The sequence below is a fragment of the Pipistrellus kuhlii genome, unplaced genomic scaffold (genome assembly GCF_014108245.1).
Source record: "Pipistrellus kuhlii isolate mPipKuh1 unplaced genomic scaffold, mPipKuh1.p scaffold_m20_p_146, whole genome shotgun sequence".
In the NCBI taxonomy this organism is placed as follows: Eukaryota; Metazoa; Chordata; class Mammalia; order Chiroptera; family Vespertilionidae; genus Pipistrellus; species Pipistrellus kuhlii.
The window spans coordinates 57,529-78,098 of NW_023425456.1; the positions used below are offsets into that span (position 1 = coordinate 57,529).

The following is a 20,570-nucleotide window of genomic DNA, read 5'->3' on the forward strand; positions in this document are numbered from 1 at the left end:
TTGGCGATTGTAACAGCCTCCACACGCATGCGTTTAGGTGGTGAGCTGAGAGGCATACGGTCTCTGTACTTGCTGGGCGTGCATACCTGCAGGGCTGGGGTGGGCCAAGAGGGCTTGTGAGGCCACGTAGGAGGAAGCTGGCAGGGATCACGCACGTGGAACAGGACGCCCACCCGCCCTGGTATGCTCTGCCTGTGACCAGTGGCCATGATCCGGGAGTGACCACCGCTTCCCGCCCAGAGGTAAGGACTTCTCCTTTCACTTGGGGCCAGGCTGGGGATGGGACGGGCGCCTCAGATCCTAAGGAACAGTTGGCACTACATCCACTGTGTCACTTGGGTTCGCTGAGGAGCCCAGAGGTGAGGCATCAGGTTTGCAGTCAGGAAGGAAAGCTAAAAAGTAACACTTGTGTTACACTGTAGTTACGGACATGTAATTCTTACATGTATTAAAGCCTAAGTGACTGAACCAGTTGCTATGATGCACACTGACCACCAGAGGGCAGACACTCAACATAGAAGCTGTGTTCCTACAGCCAACCTCCCAGGGCCCTCAATCACCCCCAGTGAACAGCCAAGCCAAGGGGCTGCACCCCTGCACAAATTTGTGCACTGGGCTCTAGTTATTAAAGGGGGGGGGGAATATGGGCTTAGCCTAAGGTGACCAGATGTCCCGCTTTTGGTGGGACAGTCCCAATTTTTATGAATTTGTCCCACATCCCGCAGCATTTTTAAAAAGTCCTGATTTTTGGAAAGAATGCACGACAAGCTAGGGAACGGCAGGAGAAAGGGAAGGGAATATACAGTATTTGGCAACCATGTGGCTATTTAGCCAGGATATGAAATTTTTATATTTTTGTTAATTTTATAATGTTAAACTTTAATAATAACAAATGATTGTTGAGAACTGATTATCGAGAACTGCTTATCCAAGTTGGCATTATTGATCAGTTGTTAGAATTCACTCAAATGAGAAATATGCCAAAGAATAAAATACTATACATGATTTTTATTATATTTGTAAATTGTACTTACGTTGGATTTAAAAATATATATTACAATACTATTTTGCGTTCTATGAAAAATTTTGTTGCTCCATATAGACCAAATTTTTAATAAAACCCCTCCCCCCCCCCCCCCCCCCCCCCCCCCGGTCAATGGTGTCCTGCTTTACCAATGTTAAAAGTCTGGTCACCTTAGCTTAGCCTGCAGTTAGGAAACCAGGGGCCCTCGGTTTGTAGGAGTCAGCGTGTGGAACTGGTTGGTTGGGATTAACACTGGACTGGACTGTGTCTGCTCTTTCCAGCGAGGCTTGTTGGCCTCCATCTTTAACAAGAGACTGTCAGGAGCTGCACGCTTGGCGATGGACTGCCAGGTAAGCAGCACAGAAGGCCAGCCACCCTTCCCTTAGCAGAAGAGGTAGAACCAGCCCTGATGCAGCATGTACCTGTGGGCGGGGCATGGTGACAGACCCCTGTTCTGTGTGGTCTGCTGGGATGATCGGAGTTCCTTGTGCGGATTAGTCTGGCTTTGGAGGACAGCTGACTGCTGGAGAGCTGTGGAGGCCGGGAGACATTAGGTTTTGGCCTCAGATCACACAGCTACTGGAGGCAGACCTCTGCCAGCCAGGACTCTCCTGCTGGGCAGATCTTCAGTCTATAAAATGACATGGCACTTTACAGGCTGGTAAAATAGTTTCAAGTAGAAGTCTGCCTTATGTTTTTTTGGGTGTTTTGTGTTTGATTTTTTTATATATAAAAGCATATCACAGCCCAACAATACTTCAGCCTCTGGGCAAGGCTTTGTTGATTTCCAATGAAGCTATTGCTTTCAACAAGTAGGCCATTATAGTTCATTATAGTTGCTACAAAATCATGAGGTTTGTAAGGCTATCACCCGTTGCCTGATTTTTTTCCCTTAGTCATAGTTGCCTTCTATTTAACTTGGGCCTGGCACCCAAGCCATAATGCTTAGGATTTTAATTATATTAAGTCAATGGACAAGGTGTAACGAGTGAGGTTGGCACAGTACAACATGTCCAGTCTCTCACAATCCCTCTCTGCCACACAGGAACGAACGCCCGAATCCTGCTCAGCCAGCACTGCCACCCCCTGCCCGTGGGACAGGCCCCTTAAGGTAAAGTGATCGCGCAGAAACACCCGCGTGCATTGCAAAGGCCATGGCTGGGTTCATGATGATACAGGACCTTGTCTGAACATCATGATCTCAAAATATGAGCTAGGAAGTTGTCACTGAAATCTGGTCATGCGCCTCACCACACACCTAGCACATCTTGTCAACAGGAAGTGTTGGCTTGACATGACAATTTAGCATACTTCCAATGGCAGTTAAAACACATGTCAGTTCCTCAAACATCCTTCTGCAAAACCTTCACACACATTTCAAGCGCATCCTTTTCTCTTCTGTACATATTTGTGCTGTTGGAGGCAACAAAGGAGGCCCACCCTCGGACCCCGACAGGCACATGTGGAGACTGCCCCCACCCTCCGGCCTGGGATGGAACACCGACACCCGCCTTTTAAGTTTCATGGTGGCTAAGTGGAGGCCTCCCATTGACCAACATGCCAGCCGGATGGAAAATGCCTTCACGTGGACACAGCCCCTGTTCGAAGACAATTTATCTTGTCTGTAACCTAGGTTAGCGATTTTCAACCCACGAGCTACAAAATTTTAAAGCATGTAGTGCACCCTCCCTTAGATCTCACATAAATGACCAGTCAACACAACATTGGCTGTTCAGTATGAATTGAAATTACACTTACTTTCTAGGTTAAATTGGCAAAAATTGTATATTTTGGTGGCCCCCAGAAGTTTACTAATTGGCTTATGTGCAATGAGATGAGAAAGGTTGAAAATCACTGACCTAGGTTTAAGGTCTTACATGGTCAATGTTCAAGAAATGTGTGGCACTAACGAATGTTAGCAATACAAGCCCTTACGTGCTTTAAAGTGACTCCCCTACAGTGGAAACCTGTGATGACAATCCAGGCCTTTGCCCCAACTCCACCCTCATCTCTAAAGGAGCTGCTGCTCCCAGATAGGGCTGAGCTGTGGTGCCTGCAGGGATATAGCCTTTGAAGTTCTACCTGAGGTCCCAGGGCAGGGAGAGGACCTGGCTCGCTTAGGGAGATACCTGGCAGAGCAGCAGCATGTGACCTAAGTCCTAAGACCACGATGGGGGGGGGGGAGAGTGAGTGAGTGGGTGGGTGGGTGGTGATTGATTGCCTGCAGGAAACCACAGTGACAACAGCCTCTGGGCATCAGGAGGGACGGCACCAGGTATGGCTGCCATTTAATTCCAAATTGCAGTTGAAGTCTCACATGACTTCATCATTTACAGGGTTGTAACTGCCCAGGGTTCCTGCCTTCAGTAGTATCTTTGTCCTTCAGCATCTTATTGAGCCTCTGTCTTAGGTAGCATCTCCTTACTCAGCTTCTCTGTCTGTAGCATCTTATCTGATTGAGCTCTGTCTGATGGAGCATCTTTTTACTGAGCAGCTCTGCCTTATGTAGCATCTCTTTATTGAGCTTCTCTGTAGCATCTCCTTACTGAGCTTTTCTGTCTGATGTAGCATCTTATCTCATTGCTCTGTCTGATGGAGCATCTTTTTACTGAGCTTCTCTGCCTTATGTAGCATAGCATCTCTTTATTGAGCTTCTCTGATGTAGCATCTTACTGAGCTTCTCTGTCTGATGTAGCATCTCCTTATTGAGCTTCTCTGTCTGATGTAGCATCTCCTTATTGAGCTTCTCTGTCTGATGTAGCATCTCCTTACTGAGCTTCTCTGTCTGATGTAGCATCTCCTTATTGAGCTTCTCTGTCTGATGTAGCATCTCCTTATTGAGCTTCTCTGTCTGATGTAGCATCTCCTTACTGAGCTTCTCTGCCTTATGGAGCATTTATTTATTGAGCTTCTCTGCCTTATGGAGCATCTTATTGAGCTTCTGTCTTCATGTAGCATCTTATTGAGCTTCTCTACCTGGTCACAGCATCTGTCTTCATGTAGGATCTTTATCTGATTGCAACTTCTTTATTTTCCTGTAGCATCTTTGTCACTTAGCAGCCAGAATGAAGGTAAAAGTAGATTCCCAATATGAGTAATTGATGAGGATACAAGTGGATTTCATCTGTTCAGTCTGACTTCCTTTTTCTTGGCCATTCTCACTGACCTTTGCACCTTGATTTTTTTCCACACTTGGGAATACTTTAGTTTTCTCATGTCACCTTGCTCTTCGGTGGGATTCCAGCATGCTGTTGGAGGAGAGGAACCTTAGACTTCCTCCTGTTAAATCTGTCTGCTGGTTTCTGGTGTTCCACTTTCCACTTTTCAGTTTGTTGGGCAGTTGGCTTGAGAGAGTGGATTCTAGGTATTTTCTTGTAAGGCACCAAAGGTCTCAACCCAATTCTGAGATTTCTGGATGTTTCATGATCTTTGATTCCCCATCCCTAGATTTCAACCTTAATTCTGGGTCATTGAGTGACATTGTTGTCCAAGATGATTGATTGATCAGTCATGCCCTCTGGTAGGCTAGGGCTGTCCTGGTAGTAGAAATGTACAGTCCACAGGCATTACCCTCCAACCAGGTGCACTTGCTGTTGGTAAGACGTGGGCTTGACTCATGATGAGCTATGTTGTCTGAACTGAATGACGTGAAAGTCACCCGAATGAATACTCTGAAGTCCAGCCAAAGTGTCCATCCACGCACGTGGGCCGCACATTTCTTTAACATCCGTTTGTAGGCTGTACATTTCACCAGGCTTCCCGTCAACACTGCAGGTTCGTTAGAGAAAGGAGGGAGCTGTGGGTATTGATCCCCACCCATGACATGGTTTCTTGTGTCTCAGCATATGCTGTCTCACCTTTGACTTTCCCATCATGCATTTCAAGTGACACCTCATGACAGCTGCACTGGTTCCCACCTTGGACCAGAGCTTCCTGAGACCATGGCCCCCAGCCCCTCGGAGCAGCTCCAGTTAGCACATGAGGCAGAACATGCCAGTTGGTTGAGACCTTGCTTTTGTCTAAGATCAGTTTACGTTTTTTTCCACCAGAGGGAGCACTCTCATTCTTTTCTTAGTCACCACCTTTTGCATGTTGGCAAGATGGAGATTGATTGTTGGCTCAGATTCAAGGGGGTGAAGGGGCGTTGGCAGTGGGTGAATCTGAGCACAGGTGAGGGACATTTTTGCCAAAATGCCATGCATTCTTTGAACGGGGACTTCACGTCATTCTTTAACATCTGTCTTGTATGAGTAATGGATCTTAAGACCTGAGATTGACATTCTACGACTAAGTGCTTGTGCTTTGCTTGTAGTAGCTCTTGTGAGGGATTGAATAGTAATTAAACAGGTATTTAGGAAAACCTGTATAAAAAAGTTACCATGGACAATTGAATGTATTAAGACCTTATCCTTAAATAGTCACCTTAATTTCAATGCATGTGTGTGAGTGTGTGTAAATAGTGTGGGTGTGGCTAGTGTGGCGAGTGAACAGCTTTTAGTGGAAAAAGCTGTAAAGATTAACAAACAACGTTCTTTGTAAATAGGTTAGATAAGTATTAGCAGTTTTTTACCTTGTTTAGTTCCAGTTATCCTACCAGAATTTTTTTTTTTTAATATTTACTACCTCAGAGACTTGTTTGGTTTCTCTTAGAGAATTGAGAGAAGAAAGATGCCCTTTCTACTAACTGAATTACAGTGGGAACATGCAGTTGAGGGAGTTAGCAGTCTTTTGACCTTGAACATTGGGCGCAACATAGGGTGATACCAACTGCTGAGAGAAAGGACCCTGATCCAGCTGGCTGAGAACCATCAGTACATCCATTCTTGAGGCGCATGTGGCCTAGAGAGAACCCCTGCACACTCTGGAAGTGATCAGGTGCTTGTTTCATGGATGGGGAGGGCTGACTTGATCAGACTCTTTGGGAAGGCTGAGATGGAGAGTGAGTGGTAGTGGACACAGGGAAGAAGGAAATTGAAGGGCTTAAAGGGATTCCATCAGGTTGAAGGGAGCCATCTGGGTAAATGGAGAGCAACATCAGTTACTTCATTTGAGTCTTGGAATATCAGGAGGCTGTGGGGGAGGTTAGGTGCTGCAGGTACCACTTACCTGCCACTGTGTCATTCAGCGCCTTGGTCTCGGCCAGCCTTGATGGGTTAGCTCCGGGTCCTTTCTTGAGATGACAGCTGGGTTAGTAGAATAGGTGAAGGGGTTTGCATTTGTAGCCAGCTAAGATGAGGCCAAACTTGTCTCCAACCTTAGTGCACATGAGAATCAGTCTGCGGGCTTGTACAGTTTGTCTGCTGCTGATTCAGTAGGTCTAGGGCGGAAAAGGTGACATGCCCTGTTCAGGCACCACACAGAGAACCAATAGCTGGGGGTGATTCAGAGTTCCTTGGGCATTATCTGAAAGGACTGTTCCACACGCCAATCTGCATAGACCTCATTGTGGAACATTTAAAATGGACTCATTAGAGCATTTAATTTGGAAAGAAATTGGCTGTCTAAAGGTGAATGCAAAATACTTTTTTCTTAAAATATAACCAATTAGTAACCAAATTTGTAATTGGCCAGAAACTGAAAATTTGAGTGTGAATCCTTTCATCAGAATTGCCAAAATAAATTTAAATTATGTACCTGATTGGAGAAAGCAAATTAATTTGGATAATGTCTCTAATAATGAATCAACTACCCAAATATTGACCTCAATTTGGATGAAACTGAACAGTAAAGTTTCCAGAAAACAGTAGTATTCTCAATAGCATGCTAATTTCATAGACATGGTAATTTTGCCAGATGCTTCCACTGTGGGGGAGTGTTTTATCCAGTTTGTGTTCTGTGTTGGTTACTGAACTGTGCACAGCTTTATTATTTTTTGCATATGGTTGTTGTATTGTAAGCATCCACTCCTAAGTCATTTAAAATGGCCATAACTGGCAATACCAATGAGTTAATGAGTGATGCTATTTTCTAGTGGCAAATTTCAATATGTATTTAATAGCTTTGCTGTAAATATCCTGGTGGCAATATTTGGTATTGAAATTGAGCTTTTGTAAATATGCTTCTAAATGGGAATAGTGTTACAATGGACTGTTCACTGTTAGTGGCAAGCTTTGACATTTTGTCACTTCAGTCGGGGTTTCTCTGTATTGGGAGGTGCTGAGGAGTGTGGAGGTAGAGAGACTTTGCAACGAATGAAAAAGGAACCCAGACTAGAAACAAAGAGACCTCTTCTGTGGCTTGGACCGAATTCAAATAAGCAATCATGTTGTTTTAGGAACTTGTGACTTAGGAAGGGACTCCTATGGAATAAGGGGAGACCTCTTTTCTGTGGTTGGACTCAATAAAATGAGCAATCATGGAAGATTTTTTTTTTTTAATTGTGACATGAAGGACCTCAACCTTGAAACAAGGAGACCTCTCTTCTATGGTTTGGACTCAGTAAAATGAGCAATCATGGAAGACTTACTTGTGACCTGTAAAGGATGTAAATTTGAAACAAGGAGACCTCTCTTCTGTGATTCGGACTCAATAAAATGAGCAATCATGGAAGACTTAAAAATGTGACCTATAAAGGAAAGGGACCTAAATTTCAAACAAGAAGACCTCTTTTCTGTGGTTTGGACTCAAAAATGAGAAATCATGGAACACTTAAAGTTGTGACTTAAAAGGACCTGAATTTGAAACAAGGAGACCTCTTTTCTGTGGCTTGGGCTGAAGATAGGGAGAAATCCCACAGGATTTTTATAAAAAAAAACCTGATAGTTTCTATGAGAATTAAATTACTGCAATGATATGGATTTCCTTATTTTTGTAGGATGGCAGAAAAAAAAAAGTGACCTATTTTTCTAATTATCTTTTGCTTAATGTGTAACTCTCTGGTGAGCATGACTGAATGGATTGGGTGTTTTCTCAGTTAAGGTCTTAGGTGAGGCCAAAGGAATATTTGAAATTTCCCACCCCTCCAAAACCCGAACCACAGTGAGGAAACTAAAATATTTAAACACAACTCAATGAGTAATATTTTTGTCTTAGATTGCAATATGGTAAAATTTGTTTAAATGTTTACAAGAAAGCATAGCCTGACTTCTGGTATTTTATGGAGAGAGATTCATTGGCCTTAAAGTCATTGCTGTTCTCTTTCCAAGACCTAGTGTAATTGGCATTTCGTATAGATTTGAAGGATAGATCGTATGTCATAATTTGGCTAAATTATTGGGTAAAATCTATTCATAAAGAAACAAAAGGTACAAGAAATGACAATTCAGCTTCTAGTTTAAATCTCAATTCTTAAAGATTTAAGTGGCATTTGATTTTGCCTCTGCTGGGTGCAGAGAATTGGGTAACACCATCCTAAATTCAACTTGCTTATCCATAGTTAAGGAATACTTCCCATTTCAATTTGGCTTCTGTGGAAAGGAAAAGGATCATTCTTAAAGTCATCCATCTGTTTCAGTCTAGCTCACTAGAGAATAAAACTTACCTGTTTAAAAAAAAAAACAAGCAGGTGAACGAATCTCTTGTACAACCTCTTAGAGATCAAGAGTTCATTGTTATTGAGAGTATACAACTGTTTACTTAGTGGTAACCACGGACGTAGCCACATAAAATTATGTAAATAGACCTATCATTGTTTAGCTTTTCTAATGTACATAAACATCTTCTACAACTTGCTGTTAAAACACTTGGAACAGTTGTTTTTAAAATGACAAGACCATGTCTGGATCGCTCCAAGAAGAAACTAGCAAGTGACCATGTGAAAATTTCATGCCATCATAACCATCACTTCAAAACCATTGCATGATACCTTTGACTGAATTTTATAGAATGTAAAAAGCTGCTGCCAACGAGGGGGTGACCAAGGGGCAGGCATTGGACACGCCTGGAGCCTGAGAACCATGGACAAGGGTTTCTTGCCAAAAGTAAGAACCTGCGTAGCCGGGGGATTGCTGCTCAGGCTCCAGTAGATGGCTGTCCCGCACCTACCTTTCCAATTGGCAGTTCGACCTCTTGTAACTTTTTTAAAACTCCCAGCCGTCGCCTTACTTCTGTCTTCAGATTCTCTCGTCTGTCTGCCAGAGAGTCTCTGACAGATGACGAACCACATCGTGTTCCAACAGTATTATGATAAGCAATAATCAGAAGAGGGGAAAGATTCCATAGACTGATACTATCAGCGTCTTTTGCCACTCTCAGAACTGGTAATCTTCACTTGTCACCTGAAGATTTGGATTCTCAAAATCTGGGATGTTCATTCATCAAACCCCCTCCCCCCCGGTCCCCTAACAACCATCTCCAGAAGTTTGTACAGCAGAAACCGTTACTGAAAGCCACGATGATGTACAATGGATGGGCCTGAGATCCCAGCCTGAGGAACTGCCCGGCCTGAACCAGGGAACTCTGTGGGCATCTAAACCTCATGCAAACTGAAGGGGTCTTTGGCCAGATCGAGAGCCATTATCCCACCCTAATAAGAATCGATGCCTGGGCCAAAAGCAAAGGAACGGCATCTCTCATTCCGTATTCCTCCCCAAAAAGGGGTGTGAAGGGCAACATCAAGCAGACACAGGTCAACCCCGCAGGAGCTGGAGAGGAAGGACACACAGCACATTCTTACTGATCTTGAAGCTTTACCAGCCACGAGGACAAGAAACACAGATTTATACTCTTTGTTTGGACCATCCGCTCTTACATCTCTTTGGAGAAAAAGAATATTTTGTGGGGAATCTCAACTCCCCTTCAGAAGGTCTACCATTGAAAGCTGTGTAACAGAGACATTTGTATAGATGCCTGAGGCACAGGTCCCCAGTTTTTTCTCCAATTAGCATTTTAAAAACAACTAAGAATCTAACCCTGCTCACTTTATTGCCCACATAAAGCTGAACAATTGATGGACATTGGTATGGACAATGATGTTAAAATGTAAATATGAAATGCTCAGTGACTAAAGAATGTTATGAACTGTTCTTGGTGTGAGGAGACAAAGAGAATGAAATTCGACATATAATGGTTTCATTTTCTTGTATTTTATTCTTTGTTTACGTAAACTTCCTTGGAATATAAACTCAAGCACAGAGGCCTCCATTTGTAAACAAATCTGTTATTTTTGAATATTTTTGTAATGGTTGCTGTGATATACTCAAGCTGGTTTCCTAGGGAAGTTTCTAATAACACATTTGGTAAAATTGTCTTCTGGATTAGTTTTGTAAAGCTATACACAATTCTGGACTCGTTTGTGCTCAGGGATAGTAGAAAAGGAAATGGCAAGGCATTAGATATCCATGTGTATAAAAAAGCCAAATATAATTGCTTTGCACCATTTTCTGATGTATATAGTTTTTAACAAGGAGTTTGGTTACGTGTATAGAAGTATTTTAATACCTGATGTTAAATAGAACTGTCAGAATACCTCTGAAAGATGTACATACATTTAACCATTTGAAAGGACGGTCGCTGTGGGATTGGGCCAGGTGGTTTCAAACACAGCGACCACAGACATGAAAGGCTGCTCCGTGGGTGTAAATGTTCGTGTGATTGGCATTGTTTTGATATGTATATGTTGCGCTATGCTTATACCAAGTGCTATTGCTGTTTATATAAGAGCTGTTGCGCTATGTTTCAAAGCCATCTCACGGAGATGGCTTACCTCCATGCTCACACGTCTACCTTTAGTTTGTAAATTTTCTTTTCATTTTTATATAGCCTCACGATTTATTTATTACTTATAACATTTTGTTTTTTATAAACAATGTTACTAATGCCTAACATGCAATTTTTAACGTGTATATACATTATTGTAAATTTGTTATAAATATGACCAACTTACTGGGATAGAAGCATTTTTGTTTACCAAAGAGATGTTAGATGTAGCCTCTCGGTGTTCCTTCATCATTAGGCGCCATGTTTATGTTGTCCTCAATGTAGAACATAGTACAATGCACTCTGGTTTATGACGTCATGCTGGAAATGTCATTGCAACTGTAGGTCTGCTCTTATTGATGGTTTCAGATATATTTGTATACAAATAGGACAGGTTTTTTGCATAACTTGGAGAAATCTCTACAATGTGGTGTAAAATAGCATAGGTTAGACAAGTTCATTTGCAAGTGGAAATTGACATAATGATAATAGTGAATTGTTTTTAGTACATATTCCTAGTTGTATAGGTGATTTATGTTTGGGACGTTAGCAATGGAATATATTAAACCCAAGTTCATTATATGTGGGCTGACAAAAGAATGTTTTTGTATAATATGTATATATATATAATATTCAGTTATTACATGTTTTGTAAAGCAATAGGGACTTTTATATTTGCATGTCTTATTTTTAGATTATTGTATATATCTTTTTTAAACTTTTAGTCCTTTAAATATGATTGTTTACATATTCATATGTGTATATAAATATACACATATACATGTACATATGTGTATATTAGTGTACAGAATATTTTTTTAAAGTCATAGGACAAACAATGGAAGATACTGTGACGCTGCTAGTTATATGGTGGACAAATGTTTTGTTTTATAACATCTGCATTGATAGACAAAGGTGACTTCTATTTAGGCAATTAAATTGCTATATTTGTCTAGTCAACATGTATTGTTTGGGGGGGGTTATTGCCTTTGTGTTGTATTTTTTTTTTCAGTAGACATTCTTAGTTAAGGTGTAGAAATCATTGTCATTAATATGTTAATCGTGTAAATTTTTTCTTTCAAGTTTGTTTTTTAATGTTAAGTTCTGGATTTGAGCAGGGAGGTTATCTGACTGCTGTATGTATAATAGACAAGCTTCTTACACATCTTCACTTCCTAGGTGTATAGAAGAAATCCTCTCTACATGCGCACATAAGCGCATGCCCACACACGTGCGCACACACACACACAGAGTACATATGTTAATGTTGACTTATGGTTAAAAAATGTTTGTTACCAATAGAAGTGTTACTTCACCCCCTAGTGTTTGATATCACTTGGGGTGAATGGGGGTAATTAAGCTGACCAGATCTTTGTTTTTCTATCAATATACTCTTGTACATGTGCAGAGATTTCTATCGTTGTAAATTCTATTTCACCTGGAATTATAGCACATATGCTTCACGTAGGCTTTTTTTTCTGCTTGCTTGCTTGAAATGGTTCACCAGTCCTGCCTATTGTAATCTTAAAACTGTATTTATCTTTAAAACGCCTGTTCATTGCTGATATACTTTCTAGTATCAATATATTCATATAATTAGATTTTTTTCCTCAAATATTGAAAAAGGTTAGTGGATGTTTTCTGACCTCATCTAATATTTTCTTATCTATTTTTTGTTTATGTCGATGACATGTAATCTGTCTTTTGCATTGCATGTGGACCACCCAAAGTAAAATCCTCTTCCATCACCATATATTTGGCCCCCATTTTCCTTAACTACCTCGCCACCCACTTCCCAACAACATGGATGGACCTTGAGAATAGTATGCTAAGTGAAAAGTGTTTTTACCTCACATTTTTATTTAGACGTAAAAAGTAGATAATAAGCATGAAATTGTCATTTTATAGAAAAATACCTCAATTTAAGGGCCATGTTGTTATATATTAGTTTCCCAGATGTGCTGAGGTTCGTGATGGAATTGTTTTTTCTAAAGAACATTTACAGAATCTCTAAAATATATAATCCTGTAAATATTATTGTATATTTGTTCCTACCCAATTGTCTTTCAATAATAACACGGCAATAAAATTAAATGTACAACTTAATTCATTTACCCCAATATGGAAGACTAGTCTGGCCATCCTAAGTATGAATTGTAAACAAGATTCAGTGTGAATTTGGTGTGTTTTTGGGTGTGCCAAGTTTCCCAGTAGGTTTCTGTTTTTATTAAGATTTTTTGAAAAGCGGTTTTAAATTCATAGCAAATTTAGGGGAAGATATAAAGATTTCCCATATACCTCAGTCCCCACTCACATGCAATAATCAGCCCAACACGTAGGGTAATCATGCCTTTTACATCCATAAGGTGACATTTTGACATTGACATACCCATTATGATATTGGTTATTCTCATGACCCTAAATCCTGTTATCTGCCTATTAATCCTTCCGTCTGTATTTTTTTCTTTTTCACATCGAAGAAAATTAGTTGCTTCGCCAAACGGATTTTATACTACCTCTTGGAACTACACATAGTTGTTGTGTGTGTGTTCCCGTGGTCGCATGACAGTATTCAAGACAACTTTGTAAATAACAGGCAGATACACTTTAATTTCCCACATCTAGTCTTTCCAAATGTATATATTCTCTCACTCAGAGTATACTTTTGTAAATAATTCATTGTTCAATCTCATGCTTTTATATTCTTAGGATGTGTGGTGGTTTCTTGAGCTGTATATATTGCTCTGTTTGTGGATTTGCTAGGGGGTGGGTAAAAGGGAATGGTCCTACGCTTTTTGAAATAAGGCATTGTTTAGTGTTGTATTCTACATCAAAGACCTCAGTCCTCACTTTGTGGTTGTGTAGCTAATAGGGCATTATGTGTTTTAATCTTGGGAAATGTATTTTAAAAGAATTACACAGCCACAGTCAGGACAATTTTGTAAATAGGCATATATATACACGCATTTTAAACATCTAGGTTTTCTAGATGGATAGGGAGATTGGCAAATTTTGTAAATAATGCATTGAATACTAGCATAAGGTGGCTTCTGGTATGTTTGGCAATGTGCTAGGTGGTAGTTAGTGATGGTTTGATTCCCTGGCCGTGTGAGCATTCTGGTGTGCGGAGAGTTCCTGGAAGTGGGATCCTGAGATTGCTTTCATGTCTTCGTCTCAGTGAGGCTCTCTGTAGAAGGAAAGGCTACACCGGATATGGACAAAAGTATTGGCACACCAGACATGTGTGGTGAAGCTCTAGGGATAAAGGTGTGTGACAAGAACTGTCACTTTGTCACATCCAGATGTTGTCAGTGATGGAATCAGACATGGCAGAGACGCACATTGCTAAAGAAATTGCTATGTTGCTAGGCTAGATAAATGTGAACATACGCACATATGAACATTTGTTCTAGGGGGATAGATCTGAATGCTTGTTTTCTCATTAGCTTATTGATTTTCATTTTGCTATGAAAGTTATTCTTACACTTCTAAAAGCCAGCCTCATTACATGTTAATGTGTTAATTTTGTATACGATAATTAAGCAACTCCATCTATCAATGCTTTCACTTGTGTCATCTGTATGAGAGAATTTCACTAATTATGAATATTTTAATTCTCTGAGACCTCTAAAACTTTTCTGGTGAATTGTTATATTTGAAGGTCATGATTTAATGTCAAAAGTGTATTGTATCTCAGTTGCCTGTAATGTACTTTCGTAAAGTTTCTTAGAAAGATGGTCCAATCCAGTGTGGATTAAAGTATAAATCATCTATTTGAATAGCAGCTTGGCAATGACAATCAAAAGTGAATGCGTAAAATTGACTGCTGTGATTTTATCTATTCCAATTCAAATTTACAATGTTGAAAGTACATTACAAATTGAAAGAAACTTTGAACGACTGAAATACACATTAGTTAAAGATAATGATTATAGATTACTTAAATGGATATAATTTAAATACTGATAAGACTTTCTTATGTGGATGTGTGTTTTAAATTGATACTTAAAGCTGTCATTTTTTAGCAAAGATCAACAAATGTCTGTGACAAGGAGGTATGTCCATGGGCCTCTACGTCATCTACCAGAAAAGCTGAGGGCAATGATTCAACATCAGTGTTGCTATCATGGTGATGGTTTCGACCCTCTGGCATTTTTGTGCATGTGCTAGTAAAATAGTAAGCATCGCTCATCCATGTATTTGTATGTTGCTACATGACAATCTAAAGTGACCGAGTATGGAAGAGAAAGTTGTCTGGCCAACTATGGCAAAATCTCAAAAGTACAAACAGATGTGAGTGGAAGGACTGCTTCTACTTTGTGCATTCAAAATGTTAAAAGGTGTTTCAGAAAGAACATTAACAACAGGATGTTAAAGGCACCTAATTTGTGCCTGTCCATCTTGCCTATCAACACCCTGGGCATGTGTGGCCGTGGTGTCCGGCCTTCTATTGCGATTTGGACCTGACTAATGCTTTTAAGAGATCAAGACAGTATGTGACTCGGAGACTAACGCAGCACGGATCTGTACCGTGTAAGGAAGAGGAAGAAGGAGAATCGGTGACCAAGGAGAGAAGAAGGGAGATGGCAGGTATGTGCCGTACAGTCTCATTTGTGTTGACAGGCAGAAAACATTCATGGCTTGGGAGGATGGGTTTATTTTCTTATTGTAGTTGAGTCTCAAAAGGATTTCAAGTAGGCCTTTGTCTAATTTGTATCTAAACATGTCTATACTGTCTATTACTCAGGAGTGAAAAAATGAGGAAAGGAAACTGAATTTGCGAAAATGTAAGGACAATTAACATCGGGAATATTCATCTTTCGGTGGAGTTCCTTGTTCCCTGAGGCTCAACGGAACCACAGGTAAGAGGTTCTGGAACAGGGAGTGCTGTTTTCCTATAAGGCTGTAGCTGGATTTCCAGCCTGCCTGAGAACTAACTTAAAGGGCATTTCACCAAAGGGGAGACGAGCCTTGCCTTACAGAGTTTCTCTTCTCACAGGAGGTGATGGTGCTCAGGAAGTCTCCACTGCAGTGCTCCACCGCCCCGTCCTCACGCTGTGCCCCACTTCCATCCCTGGCCCAGGAGCGTCCCGGAGACATGCATGTAAGACAGACAGTGATCAGAGTTTGAGCTGCCCTGGGACCCGGTGCCATAGTGAGGTTCTGACCTGTTGTTCTCACCTCCCGGCCCAGGGGATGCCCGGACAGACGCCTGCCAGCTTCTGCCACCACCAGAACACCACCGTCTTCAGAGCGGCTCAGAGGTGCCTCCTGGGCGTGGCCACGGACACACCCTGCCAGCTCAGCTCGACAGAGAGAACTTCGTGTCCAAGGTGACCTCGCGGTGATGGCGAGAACTGTAAGCAGCATGTTGACTGTTGTCCTTGTTGCTGTGGGACTGGAACCAGGAAATGGAAAGCTGGAGACCTTAAGACCGAAGCCCTGGACGTGCCGTTGTGAGGCCTCCCCCAGGGCTCCCATATATTCTTATTTTACTTGTAGCTTAGATTTACAATGTATTCATTAAGATAGTTTTTTTTTCTTTAGATTTTAGGCGACATAAAAATTTGTTAAGTATGTAGTCACTACTTTATGTACCTTTTAATTTTTACCCTCACCCCATGTTATATAATGTCATTTTATTTTTCATTTAGATAACATTCAATACTACTTTGTATTAGTTTCAGGTATACTCAATCAATGTTTCTGGTACCCACCAGGACCCATATACACGGATCACAGTACGAAATGACAGTACTCCCTACGCTATCATCTACTAATAGAGTTAGTGCGCACCCTTGTGGTGGCGCTCACACATTGTAGGCAAGTAGTGCTTTAGGCGCTTACCCTGACCACGCATCCTCTCTGCATCGAACACACTTTTATACCATTCCTTTTGAATTATCCAACTAACTAGTTGAAAAAAACTCCAATGAATTGGAAATTCTCTGGCCAAAAATAATCAATTTATATATAGGCTCAAGTTAGCTTTCCACTCACGCTAGGTCCTTCTCGTTAATCTTCCTCCGCTGTTTGAGCTCAAACTGCACAAACACTGTTCAGAGCGGTAGACTGTTAGGTGCCAGTGTCTTCGTTCTGCCCTGACTTCGGAGAAGCTCCTCCAGCACTGCTCAGCACAGTCACACACTCACCGCTTCTGCATCACCTCACCTCTTCATTCCATTTCCCCAGTTCCCTTGCATCACTGTAGCATCACTGGTTTTTAAGAGCTTGTTTATCACTAAAGATGTTAACCATTTCTCATGCATTTGCAAATGAAATACCATGTTTTTGTTACCATTTTACTCCGGTGTTTTACTTTTTGGTTGTATCCAAACTTGTTATTAAATATAATCATATAATGTTTTATCCCTTTTGTGTTGGTGTTTTTCTTTTTAAAAACGTTTACAATAGTATACATTTATGTCTATATTTCCTTCTACTTTATGTCAGTTTTGTCATTTTATTTTTTTTTTACACAAATCATTGCTGCAGTTTTAAAGGCATCACATACTCATATTATGCACCTTGACCTAAACAGTTCACCACTAGTTTTAAATTCTACCCTATTGTTTAAATCCCAAAATTCAGTCTGTTGACTCTGTTTCTGATCATCCTATTAATGCTTCAAAATTACTGGTACCTGTGACTCTTACCTAGTCTATTGAGTTCTATCTCCTTTCTTTTCTTTTTCAGAATATTCCCTGTCTATACTCGCACTTTTTCTGTCACTCGATGCTTAAAATTATTTTGCAAGTTGGGAAAACATGCAGTTTTATTTCATTTGCATCAAAATAATTAGATTAACTAGGAGACAATATCTTTTAAGTGACTTCCTATACAACTACAGGTATGTCTTTCCATTTTTAATCGATTTGATGTTTTGGCATACTGCTATTGTAGATCTTACTGTTGCCCATTTCCAAGCATTTCGTAGTTAACATGGTGATGACATGATGCAGTTCAGTTATTTTTTTTATGGTTGCATAAAAGCCATTTGTGTCATTAATTCTAAAATTAGTATATTCTCTTGAAAATAGCTACGCATGGGATTTTTTTTTTTTTAAATATATCCCAAATAGAATCTGCACGGGCACTTATACCTTCCAATCTCCCACCCAAGAAATAACATAAGACCTAGTTTAGAATATTATATGTCAGTCTTTAGGGATGCCCATCTTCCAAGTTATAAGATCATTCCTGTATCACGTGTTTTGATTCAACCTTTCACTTAAGAAAGGTTTTCTTTAAAAACAAAAAAAACAAAAAAAACCATAGCACCTTCATTTCATTCCAACAGTAAAATCAGTATAAACTTGAAAAGATACATAGGGTGAATGCTTTACCATTAATAAAGAATATTGAATTTCATATTACTGTCTATTCAAAGGTATTTTGCTAGTATAACACTAGTTATTACAATTATGAAATTACAGGATCCATTTTTAAAATTCCCTATCTACCTAAATATCAAATAATAGGATTGGGACTGTCAACATTGAGTTCCTGGTTGAATGTGGCCACTCTTTGTGTTACATCTTTATAATATCCTTCTGAGAGAATTACTTTTACTAGCAGTTGGCTTATCAGTCTTGTTAGGACAAAGTGCATCCATCTCAGTTCACTCGGTATTAAGTGAATTATTACACAAACAGCTAGAACGGGCCTGGCCTAGCTGACCACAGCACCTTTTTCTGGCCTCGGTTACACTTGGGGGATTTCTCCAATGCTGTGAGCAGGGTATTGAGGTCAGATGGAAGACTTGCATACAGTGGGGGTGGAAGAGGTGTTTGCTATAGATAACCAAGGGTTGAAGACCAAACCCAGATGTGGATGATTGCATGAGAAAATAAAGACCCAAGTTATCTTTCATCCTGGGGGTGGGGGGTAGACAAATGGGGAAAGATTTATAGTCAAGATACAATGAACTCTGCTCTCAGGGTTTACAGTAATTTCAAGTTTGGTGGCAAGAGTGTAACAGCTTTATATCCATAAGAATTGAGTCTCCAGGGAGTTCATCTGCAGTACATGCAGAGGACATCTTGTAATAGGCAGCCATTAAGGGGGTTGATGAATGTGAAAGTGACCTTTGAAGGTGTGAATGGATATAAGAGGTGAAGGGAGCAAAGTGACATGGATGGTGCTTTGATCACACACGTGAGGGTCACTGGGGTGCCCTTTGGCCTTGGACCAGTTTTGTCAAACACAAGGAGGGAACTGGTTGTGAATGGAACGTGTGATTATTATGGAATCAGGAATGGGAGAGATTTAGCCAGGTGTCCAAGGTCCTGGCTATTCTTGAAAATTTGCTTAATCACAAAATCACCTTTTTAGGGAGATATGGGAGTGTGAAAGGGATAAGCTGGCTCTATCAGACCCTTGACAATTGCTAAAATCTAGAGCTCTATTTTAGTTTCCCCTCGGAACAATTCTGGAGTGATTTAAAAAATATACATGCTATACATATTTTTAAGGAGTCTGATTGGATAAAAGGCTAGAAAAAACGGATGCACAATTGGGTAGAAGTAAACATGGATGAAACTATACACCAGGGGCCTTTGGATGCAAGGCTAAAGAATGTTTTGAAAAGCAAGGGGAGGCGTGGGTTAATGCACTGATTGAGAGATTCAATATATGAAGTGAAGGCAGAGATCCTTAGTGATGTGTGGGAGGGCATGTTGGATGCGTGAATCTTGTCCACGTGGATTTGTGTGTGATTGCTAGATGGCTGGGTATTCATGGGTGAACATGGGAATCGGCATCGTTCATCTAATTACACGCGTGATTGCATCATGGGTGGTTTTCAGGTCATCTGACAGGTGGTTAGATGAATAGATTGACTTATGGGTGGTATAAGAATTTCACCATTGAAAATAGATGGATGTGACACAGAAAAGTCACATCTAAAGTGGAATTAAAAGTGGATGGTTTCTTGAGGCATACATCGAGGGGTTTTTTTTATTTATAAAATAAGCTCAAAATATTGTGATGATGAGAAAACAGAAGCCAAGACTCTCAGTAGCAAGACCACAAGAACAGCTTTTTTTTTTTTTAATGATTTTTAAAAAATATTTTAATATGAAAGTATTGTAATACCTTCTGGGGGAGGATCCAAAAAGCACACTTGACCTTGTATTTGACGTTGGTGTATGTGCATATATCACATTTTCCCATATCTTCCACAGTTATAACTGAGGTGTTCCCAGTGTAAGAAGTGACACATCTTAGATGCTGACATTCCTAGATCAATCCAAATTGTAGTTCTTGTTGATCAGTTCTGTGGATTTGATCTTCGGAAATGCTGGTAAGAATCAGTATCGGCGTGCTGTGTCTGTGTTGTCCAGTGTGATGTGGAAACCCAGTTGTTGTTGTTTTTTGTTTGCAGTCGTTAAAAATCTAAAACTACGTGAGGCCCTGGGGGGAGGGGGGATGAGGGTATGTGCCAGGTGGTATGGGAGGCTGGGGGAAGGTCAATGGGGGTTTGGGGGGGAGACATAGGTACTACTCTCTGTCATACTTTATACAATACAAGAACATTTTTTTAAAAAAAAACTTAAAATTAGAAAAATAATAATGTGATCCTCTTTAGGCAGGGACCATAAATTTTAAATTTATGCTCGGACCATTTTAAATTCATTCAGATGTTAAGATATTTTGGGATGAGCCTTTGAATGATGGATGGGTGGAGTAAGGGAAGGAAGGATGTCAGGCAGGTGTGGGAGAAGGCCAAAGTTTGGGTAAAAAGATACCAGAAAGCAAATCGAGGAGGAAGTAGACTCGGATGCAGTTCGTATGGCCTTCATGACAAAAGTTGAGTTCTCGGTGCATACATCAAGCTATGGCCAGCAGTGGGGAGGCAGACGTTGAGGAATGTTCCAGAATATTGCCTTGGTGGGTGGGAGTTAGTTAT

At 40.6% G+C, this 20,570-nt stretch overlaps 2 long non-coding RNA genes and 2 other non-coding genes across 4 annotated transcripts in view; all 4 read left to right on the plus strand.

Annotated features, from left to right (window-relative positions):
- The window catches only part of LOC118718783, a 42,220-nt gene that overhangs the window by 19,860 nt on the left and 1,790 nt on the right, over positions 1-20,570 (plus strand). Inside the window, exons 3-7 of the long non-coding RNA XR_004987920.2 lie at positions 3,212-15,250; positions 15,408-15,522; positions 15,660-15,764; positions 15,854-17,510; positions 19,846-19,964. This is a non-coding gene — a long non-coding RNA (uncharacterized LOC118718783). The remainder of the gene's footprint in view (positions 1-3,211; positions 15,251-15,407; positions 15,523-15,659; positions 15,765-15,853; positions 17,511-19,845; positions 19,965-20,570) is intronic.
- On the plus strand, positions 1,158-2,860 carry LOC123652351. Its single transcript, XR_006741621.1, has 2 exons — positions 1,158-1,374; positions 2,070-2,860. It is a non-coding gene; the product is annotated as an uncharacterized LOC123652351 (long non-coding RNA).
- LOC118718823 lies at positions 2,186-2,259 on the plus strand. The gene has a single exon (XR_004987954.1). It is a non-coding gene; the product is annotated as a small nucleolar RNA SNORD107 (small nucleolar RNA).
- On the plus strand, positions 4,635-4,704 carry LOC118718822. The gene has a single exon (XR_004987953.1). It is a non-coding gene; the product is annotated as a small nucleolar RNA SNORD64 (small nucleolar RNA).